Here is an 8,578-nt window from a genome sequence, read left to right on the forward strand (position 1 = left end):
TAATGAGCAGAACAGACCTGCTCTGAACTCGCAGAGAAAGGTGGGAAAGCATCCCAAGTGAGCCCCAAGGCGTGCAGGAAGCTTGCATCTCAGTGCTGCCACAGCTCACCCCTCTCCATGTTTGGTCCCCTCAGAGAGCAAAGACAAAAGCAAAGACTTTCCTTCACCTGCACACACAGCGTAAGCCTGCACCCCCTCACAGTCACTCCTCCTATCAAAATATCTGTTTGCACATATTTGTACATGCAAATAGGAGAACACCAAGTTTGCCGTGTGATAAAAACCTGCTGTGTGGGCCTGATTCTGATATTCTCTGACATCAGCAAAAATCTTTGACATAAGTTGGGCCGTGCTGCTGTCAGAGGAAGGGGAATCTGACAGAGACCTGATGCAAATCTTCCCACAGGCAGGCAGAGCAGCACGATTTGTTTAAACATGGCATGCTGGTGGTTGCAAACAGAGATCCCTCCCAGCAACTCCATCAACATGTATAATATCCTGCTAGTTAAATCCAGCCATGGTAAATATCTCCACCATGTTATCCCTCCAAGCAAATATAGTACCTGTATGGAAGAAATTCCTCAGAACGTTTCCTGTCTGGAGCTGAAGCTTGCCAGGGACTGAATTTCCTGTGAGGCTACAGTTGGGAATGCAAAGCAAAGAAGCTAACAAGAAAATGAGATGATACATATTTGAACCTGCTCTACACAGATCCTCTTCAGCAAGCACATTCCTCCCCCTGACCCCCCCCCCCCCCCGTTAAAATAAAAATGAAGCACTATAGATTTTCAAATATCGGCTGGGTTATTTTTCATTACTAATTCTTGGTTTTACCCCACTGCCTCCCTTTCTGCCTATTTTTTTCCAGCTGCAATTCTGTGACTTACACATCCTGAAAATGAAAGAGGTTGTTTTTGCCAATAGCAAAGTGCTATGCATCCTTTCAACCATCTGGAAATGGATTTTTTATTCTTCCCTTCTCCCAACCACACGCGCACGTGCACGCACACAACCAAGTCTTTGTCTCTTGGAATCATTTCCCGCACCAAAGCTGATGGCCATGAAAAGAATTCAATAAAAAAGTTCCACAGGCATTAAGAGGCCGAGACAGAATAAACAGGGAGACTTCCTGGGCACTTGTTCTCATCCAAACTGCCACCTCACGAGGAAGTGATGAATGCAATGGAACGTACAGTTCAGTGGTTAGAGATTAAGAGAGGTAGTTACGGCTCCTGTGTTTTCGTCTTGGCTCTGTTACAAATCTCCTTTGTCACTAAAAGCAAGTTGCCTACCTGCTTAGTGCCTCAGCCCCCCCAGCTATAAATAGGGATACCGATACTTTCTAACCCTGTGGCATGATCGATGCGTTCATGTTTGTAACGTGAGCGGATCTCCAGAGATGAAAGAAGTAATCTAAAGTGAAAATTGCCATGATAGCTCTATGCTGAGACTAATGGAGTAAAGCAGGACACTCTGGGAGCCAGAGACTAGACTTGATCATCTCTTGCCCAGAGGCAAATGTTAAGTGAGCTATGTCACCATGCTATCCAGATGACTGCAGGTCTGCAAGAGGAGACAAAGAAGAGCCAGAGCCACACTGACTGGTACAAACATGCTTATGGTGTCCAGCTGAGAATGAGTAACAGCTGCTTGCTCATCATCCTGATTTCTGTCACTACTAGTGTTTCTGAATGCTGAAGTGTCCCAGTGCTGTGACTCAGGGCTGTGAGTCATGGGCTGTATGTCTCTACCGCGTGGAATCACTCACTTGCTCTCTCCGATGAGATTGCAGAAATCACAGATCATCTTGGGTCTCCTACACTGGTAAGTCTTAAAAATATAGACAGATATTTACAAACGCATCCAGAACAAAGTCATTCTGTCTCCACTGATTCTCTATCGGGCATTTGTATTAGAGATTAATATCACATAGACCCCCTCCCACTCCAAAAATCTAGAAAAAAGAGAAGTCCTCCTTTTCTTTCTGGACTAAACAGGACACAGTGCAGGTAGCATTCAACCTTTTGCCTCCCCTGCTTTTTTACCAGTCACATATTTAGACCTGAAATGCTGACAGCAGGGTGACATGCTGCTTTTTGGCATCGGATCTGCCTCATCCTTGCCCAGGCTCTCCAGCCTTCCTGGTAAGGAAGCTTTGATCTAGTAGCATTCTCCTAACCTCAGTGCTAGGCTGCAATTAGTTGCACGCAGGGCTGCAGCGGGGGCCTGCTCTGAGCTGTCTGGCAAGACCTCTGAGAAGACACCAGATACTCCTGAAGTATCATCAAGACCTGTGTTGACCACATGCAATGCAGCAGACAATTTTCACATCTACAGACTGCGACAGCAACCAGCTGTGCGTTCAGGAGCTCACCTCCAGTTTATAATAAATTCTCTGTTGATACAGGTGCAGCTGAAATGGCCGCTTCTCTTGAGACAAGGGAGCAGGGGCTCACCTCAGCACTGAGGTGCAAAGCCCTGAGTGATCTCACTGGCTGGGAACCTCCTGCGCTGCCTGCCCGTACAGCACCTAATCAGTGGAGCGGAGGCCCCACGCTGACAAGAGTGGGATTGCTGATACTCCTCTAGTGGCAGCGCGGTTTATGTTGGCAAAAGAGTGTTTCTGTTGGCATATGCCTCTTCCCTGAATTGATTAAGTCATGCCTGTTGTTGCAAATATCTCTGCAGCAAGGTGCTTTGCTGGTGTAAAGCTGTGGTAAAGAATCACTTTCCCTGCTCACAGCCAGTTTAAATCCTTCCCCCAAAATGAGATAAAAAACGACAGCAACCTCTCTGAGCGAGCTTTCTGTGTGCCGAGACAGGGCGAGTGCACTCGTACGTCTGAACTAATGCAGACAACCACCGAGACCCATACTAGGAAAGCAAACACAATGCTCCAAGCACAGGGACTCCCGAGTGGTAGGAAGTGACTTCAGCACACCGATTCCTCTATTCCCGTAACTCTCTGTGGGTTTGCCAATAATCCTTATCGTCCTTGCTGAGAAAGGAGTGCCTTTGCTAACCGATTACATCCTCCTCTCCTTACTGTGGTCAGCCAGTTGCTGCATGCCAGAAACAGCTAGTATGATTGATAGATAAGCACACAGCTCCATGTATTTTCCTCTGCTTGCTGTAACGACATCTATCCCTGCAGCCACTGGAAAGGCAGTTCCAGAAAGGAGGGAAACAACACAGAGCAGTTTTGTTACCAGTACTAGTTTTCTAGAAACACTAATCCAGGGAATCTCAACTTTTCCCATATTTCCATACAAAATACTGCATATCTCCACGAAGGAAGGCAGGATGGTGCCAGCCCTCCCCACCCCCCCCCAACAACAGCACGTCCCACGGCCTGACAACCCCTGCAGACGAGGCAATTCATCCACTGGGCCAAGGAGATGCAGGGCTCGAAATCCCGAGGTATCAAGACCCCGAGATGCCATCTCTCAGCTAGCATCCATGCCCTGCACTGAGACAAGGTGGGGTCTAAAAGCGCAAGCTGAGACTAAGCAAGAAATGTGCGAGACCAGACTCTTTGAGGACAAGCATGAATGCATTTGGAATTTTACCCCATTTTGATTAAAGCTCTGTGCACCTTAAATTCAGCATTTGTTGATAGCCTGAAGGCACTCTTCAAATGAAACAGCACTGTTAAGTAATAAAATGCTTCAGGATCACCTCTACTCCAAGCACATCACTTTCTTTTAAACAGGACACCATGACAAAAGGCATCTTGGGCCAATTTTCTCTTCGATTTGAGTCACAGGAGTGACATCAGAGATGGAGTTAGCCCAGCTCATTAAGTGACTAGAAGATGGCCAATTTTATTTTGGTTTCTTTTCTGTAGTAGTTCCTGGAATCTGGTTTATAGACGCAGCCCTTCCCTTGCTATTAGCTCACACCATGAGGTGGGCAGGGATGTTCAAATAGCATCTTCTCTAACCTTTCTGGTACTGAGATGATTGTTGATGCTTTTTTGGAGGCTTCTGAGAAGCTCCCACAAGCCTCTGTCCCCCCATCTCCTGAACTACATCTGCAGCATCCAACCACAGTCCCTCCAGAGGGCAGCGTGGCTCTCACAGTGACGACACCACACTCTTAATTTGTTCCAGCCTGTTTCACACTGACATTTTAGCATTGACGTCATCAGCTGCTGAAATTTCATTGCTGCTGCTAAGAATAACAGCCTTTCTCATCCCCCACCTTACACCAAATAATTATTTATTAATACAGGAGGGATCTAGGCTTATGTTTTCTGACACAAATCAGGTTCTGGTAGTTAAAAGAAGAAGTGAGAACAAAGCACCAGAGATGCTTATATGTTCTGTCAGCCTGGGACTCAAAAAGAAAAAATCTAGAGTGCATTGTTAAGAGTAAGAGTGCTATAAAAAATAAACGGTAAAAGTTCAGACTGATTTGTTTTAAGGCTTCCTTGTTGGTCAGTCTTAGGTACTGCAAATTGCATAAATAGCCTAGGCTACAATCTGCCCCAGAAGTCACTTACAAAGCTCCTTCCAAATTCTCCAAGGTTTTGTACCTTGAATATTTGCTTATACTAGTGTGGTGTGGGCATAAAACACTGCCAAATCAGAATTCCCCATTGACTTTGGGGCCTGAACCAAATCCTATCGATTTTCGTGGGAGGATTTCTATTAACTTGAATGGGCATTGAATCAAACCTAAATTGGCAGTGCTCTGCACCCATTTGGCATAGTCTAGTTGTCTGCATAAGGTGGAGAATCAGGTCCAAAGACACTGAGAAATGCTTTAATTAAGAGCATTACTGAGGAGAGCAAGCTTTTCCATCGTTAAGCTGATAAAATGAATTTTTTCTATACTTTTAATGGGAAAGGGTCAGATTTTCAAAGACACTTGATCTAAAGATGAAGCTGAGCATTTACAGGATTTCCAAGAAATGTTTAAAAGCAAATCAGGTGCTGAGGAGACTTTCAAATCAACTGGTCCATTAACTTATTTACATGCTTTTGAAAATCCTAGGAGCTATGTATTTGCATTTTTGGTAGACTAATAAATCTAACTAGAAGTCATCAACCCCAGATAACGGTTGGGGATTTAGTCTTCATATGCATCAGCCAGGTTCCTTGTATCCCAGTGGCACCCACAGCACTGTCCACTAGGGCTGGAACCAAGATGACCGTTACCTACAGCCAGCAGCCAGCTCAACTTGCCGATTCCTGGCGGTGCCCAGGCCCTCAGGTGCACACTGAGCAGCAGCTGAGCGAAAACGGCACCAGGTGCTATAACTGCACAAAGCATTGCCTACGGGTACCTGCGCGCTATGGCCCCCTCACATAAGGAGACGGACACCTCTGGCAGGGGCACCAACTTATCTGCAGTCCCATGTGGCCAGGGGTGACAAAGGCATTTAAAAACCAGACACACAGAGGTCCTGGGAATGTTATTTTCAACCACCACCGGGGAAGTCAGTGGCTAGCACAGCTTCCGCTCCAGAAGCAGACCTGAACCCAGACAGACCAGCATCCGGTCAAGGAGAAAATTCTCAAAACTTCTTTGTTACAGCTTCCCCACCAACTCTGAGGTCCAGCATCATTTCCTATGTTGCTGCTGACCCTCTCGTGCACCTTCTTCCACTGCTTGATGCTTAGAAACTGCTGCATTCATTATCTCCGTGTGTCCCTTTACTGCAGAATAAGGGAAGTTTTAGGAGCTGGACCTTCTGATGAATCCTTTGGTTACTTGGCTGCAGTATTTTGCCTGGCTGTTATTTTTTCATTTGAACTTGAGTGCTTGGCGTAGTCTTTTCCTGGAAAGCACAGGGAGATTGATCACGAGACATGAAAGACAGACATCTCTGCTTAAAAATCCCGGAGGCTGCAAGAGAGAGAGAAGATGAGTGCGGATTTTCACACTAAGATGCCTTCCCCTGAAGTGCCACAGGGGAAGAGATCCAGAAAAGGTTGATGCTAGAGAGGAAGCAAAGAGAAAGTGAAAGTGTCCTTAAAGCCGAACCTTGAAAATGAAGCACAGGAGCTAGGAATGTCTCCTCTAACCCCTGGCAGCCATTCTTGTTCAGCATGAATCGGTCAGCAAGGTCACGTGCCACTGGGCCGACAGGAGCATATCTCTGAGCTGACGTGCTGCTCCCAGCAGACGTCAGGACGGGCTTGGCTGGAAGCCTGAGGGATTGCTGCAGCCACCTGATTTCCTCAAACCCCCGCGCTAACCTCTTCCTCCCCATGACTAACTTCCCTGCACCTCCTCCCACGCACGCCCCCAGTTCCTCACCCCGTGCATATTTATGCACAGAAGAAACTTGCTAGATTACGCCACCTGCTACGGGGATAAGTACCAGGTAAGGAGACGGGAACATACCAGGGAACACAACTCCTACAAACAAAAGGAGGGAGGAAGAATTCCTGCCTGGCATTGGCAGGCACAGGAGCTGCTCTCTAACCAGCTCCGCGTGATAAACCCCCTGCTTCTGGGTTGGAGTTTAAAATGTGCTCTAAAAAACACATTCAAGTTGCTAAAAAAGCTTTTCATTAGGAACAGTAAGGCCTCAGATACAGTCATGCCCGCGTCGGGGAGTCAGCAGGCCAGATGATACCGGAGCTGGTTCAGCTCCAACGGGGTAAGTCATGACTTGGAGCCACGCGCTGAAAGCAAAGCCGTGCCCAGCAGCGTTCCCGGGTGCGAGCGGGAATGGCGCTGCCCCACCGTGTGTTTTTTGCTTTCTTTTGCTGACATCTACAAAACTGCTCCCAGCTTTGGGCTGTGGCCCTGGTTCTGTTCCGTACCAGTTTTACCCTGGTGCTGCTCCACTGAGGACCAGTTTTGAGCCTCAGATTTCCCGAGGCAAGCAAGAGGGGGAATGGGCCTAGGGTTTTATTTGTCGCTTACACCAAAAAGAATCATCTAATTAAAAATCACTGGAAACCACATGCATCTGCAGAAATGGCCCCACTTCAGAGCAATCTCTCGAGGCAAATAAGTGAGTAATTTTTCAAGGGTTTAGACATTTATGAAAATAGCCTCTATAGTTACACTCACTAGGATAAAATTACAAGTGTTTTCAATCCTCATACTTTGGGGCATAAGCTGATCCTCAGCTGGGGGCCAGGGAGGAATTTCCTCCCAGAGGATATTATTGTTCTGCAAGGTATCTCGTGGGAGATTCACGGCTTCCTCCAGAGTATTTGGCATTAGCCAGGGCAGGAAAAAAAAAAACCCTGCAAAAAGAAGAAAACTGTACTTCTCAAAATGAGCCGGTGTCTCCTCTGCCGAGTCCCATGTGTCATATTTATATGTTCTTAACTAATTGGGCAGCCGCATTTACACCCACTTAACAAACCGGGCAGCCCCACCGACGGGGAGAGAAAACGTGGACCCACACCCCAGCTGCTACCGCAGGTGGGCCCGAGTGGGAGAAAGGCACACGGGTGTCAGGACGGCAGCACGAAGCCTGACCGGCATCGCCTGCTGCTCTGCCAGCCCCGGGCTCAGCGGCCGCGCAACACAGGCGGTCACATCACCTCGGCGGCCAGGGCCAGGAGCGGGGCGGGGACGGCCCCCGTTGCACAAGCTACCCCGTCCGATGTTGTAAGGGACCCCGGAGATCCGGGAAGGGCGGCGGGCAGGGCGCAGGGCGGCCCCGCTCCTTCTGGGAAGCGCCGTGACTCACCCGCCGCCCCGGGCCGGGGGGCGCCGCTAAAGCCGCGCCCCACCCCTCCCTCGGAGAGAGCCAATCACCGGCATTTTATTTGCATGCAGAGCCCGGGTGCTTCTGGGAGGGCAGCGACCGCCGCACCCACCGCACTCCTCCCGCAACGGCAGCACCCTCGACCCGGTACGAAGCGAGTTCCGCCGTGGGACCTGGCGTCGGACGCATGCCGCTGGGAAACCTGTCTCACCGTGACCGCGGGGACCAAGAAGGCTGATGGTTTATATAGGGGGGCAACAGCACAATACGAATTGCCCGGATGACCCTCAGTGGTCTGGGGTGCAGGCTTCAAACCTGTAGCTGTCTAGCGACAGAGTGGTTCAATTCCACCTTTCGGGCGAGGGGGGGAAGGACGAGGTCGGTGGGGGGCTGCGTTTTTGCCCCGGGGCGCCGTGGGCCCGTTCGTCCACCAGGGCAAAAAAGCGGCGCCCACTGGAACGTTGTCACGGTGCGAGGAGACACGTTGGTTCTCCACCTTACCCCACAGAGCGTGTGTTTTAGGGCACAAACAGGGGGGTCCCATCCATCTCCATCAGGCTGGCCAACGAGGTTTTTTTCCCTTTCGGTGTTTTTGACCATCCCCCCGGAGTGCGATGGATGAAATGGCGGTGCGTTGGGCGCAGCCGAAGCAAGAAAAATCTCCCAAGGGTGCCTGGGTGACAATTTAGATTTTAATTGGATTCTGCTAAGCGGATCTTTGTTAAACAGTGTCACGCATCCTACAAGAACAGAAAAGAAGTAAATAACAGAAGCCATTCTCTAGATCTGCTCCATATTGACGATAACCCATCTCCCACCCACGCTACAACAAAGATGCTTCACTTCAGCAATAAGCACGGGTGCTAATAATGTCATCCAGCCCCACGAAAAATAAAG

General features: G+C 48.9%; 1 non-coding gene across 1 annotated transcript; it reads left to right on the top strand.

The window, feature by feature from the left end:
• Positions 1-7,955: 7,955 nt before the first annotated feature.
• On the top strand, positions 7,956-8,042 carry TRNASTOP-UCA (transfer RNA opal suppressor (anticodon UCA)). The gene has a single exon. It is a non-coding gene; the product is annotated as a tRNA-Sec (tRNA).
• The last annotated feature ends 536 nt before the right edge of the window (positions 8,043-8,578 follow it).

This window comes from Balearica regulorum, chromosome 3, assembly GCF_011004875.1.
Source record: "Balearica regulorum gibbericeps isolate bBalReg1 chromosome 3, bBalReg1.pri, whole genome shotgun sequence".
Classification (NCBI taxonomy): domain Eukaryota; kingdom Metazoa; phylum Chordata; class Aves; order Gruiformes; family Gruidae; genus Balearica; species Balearica regulorum.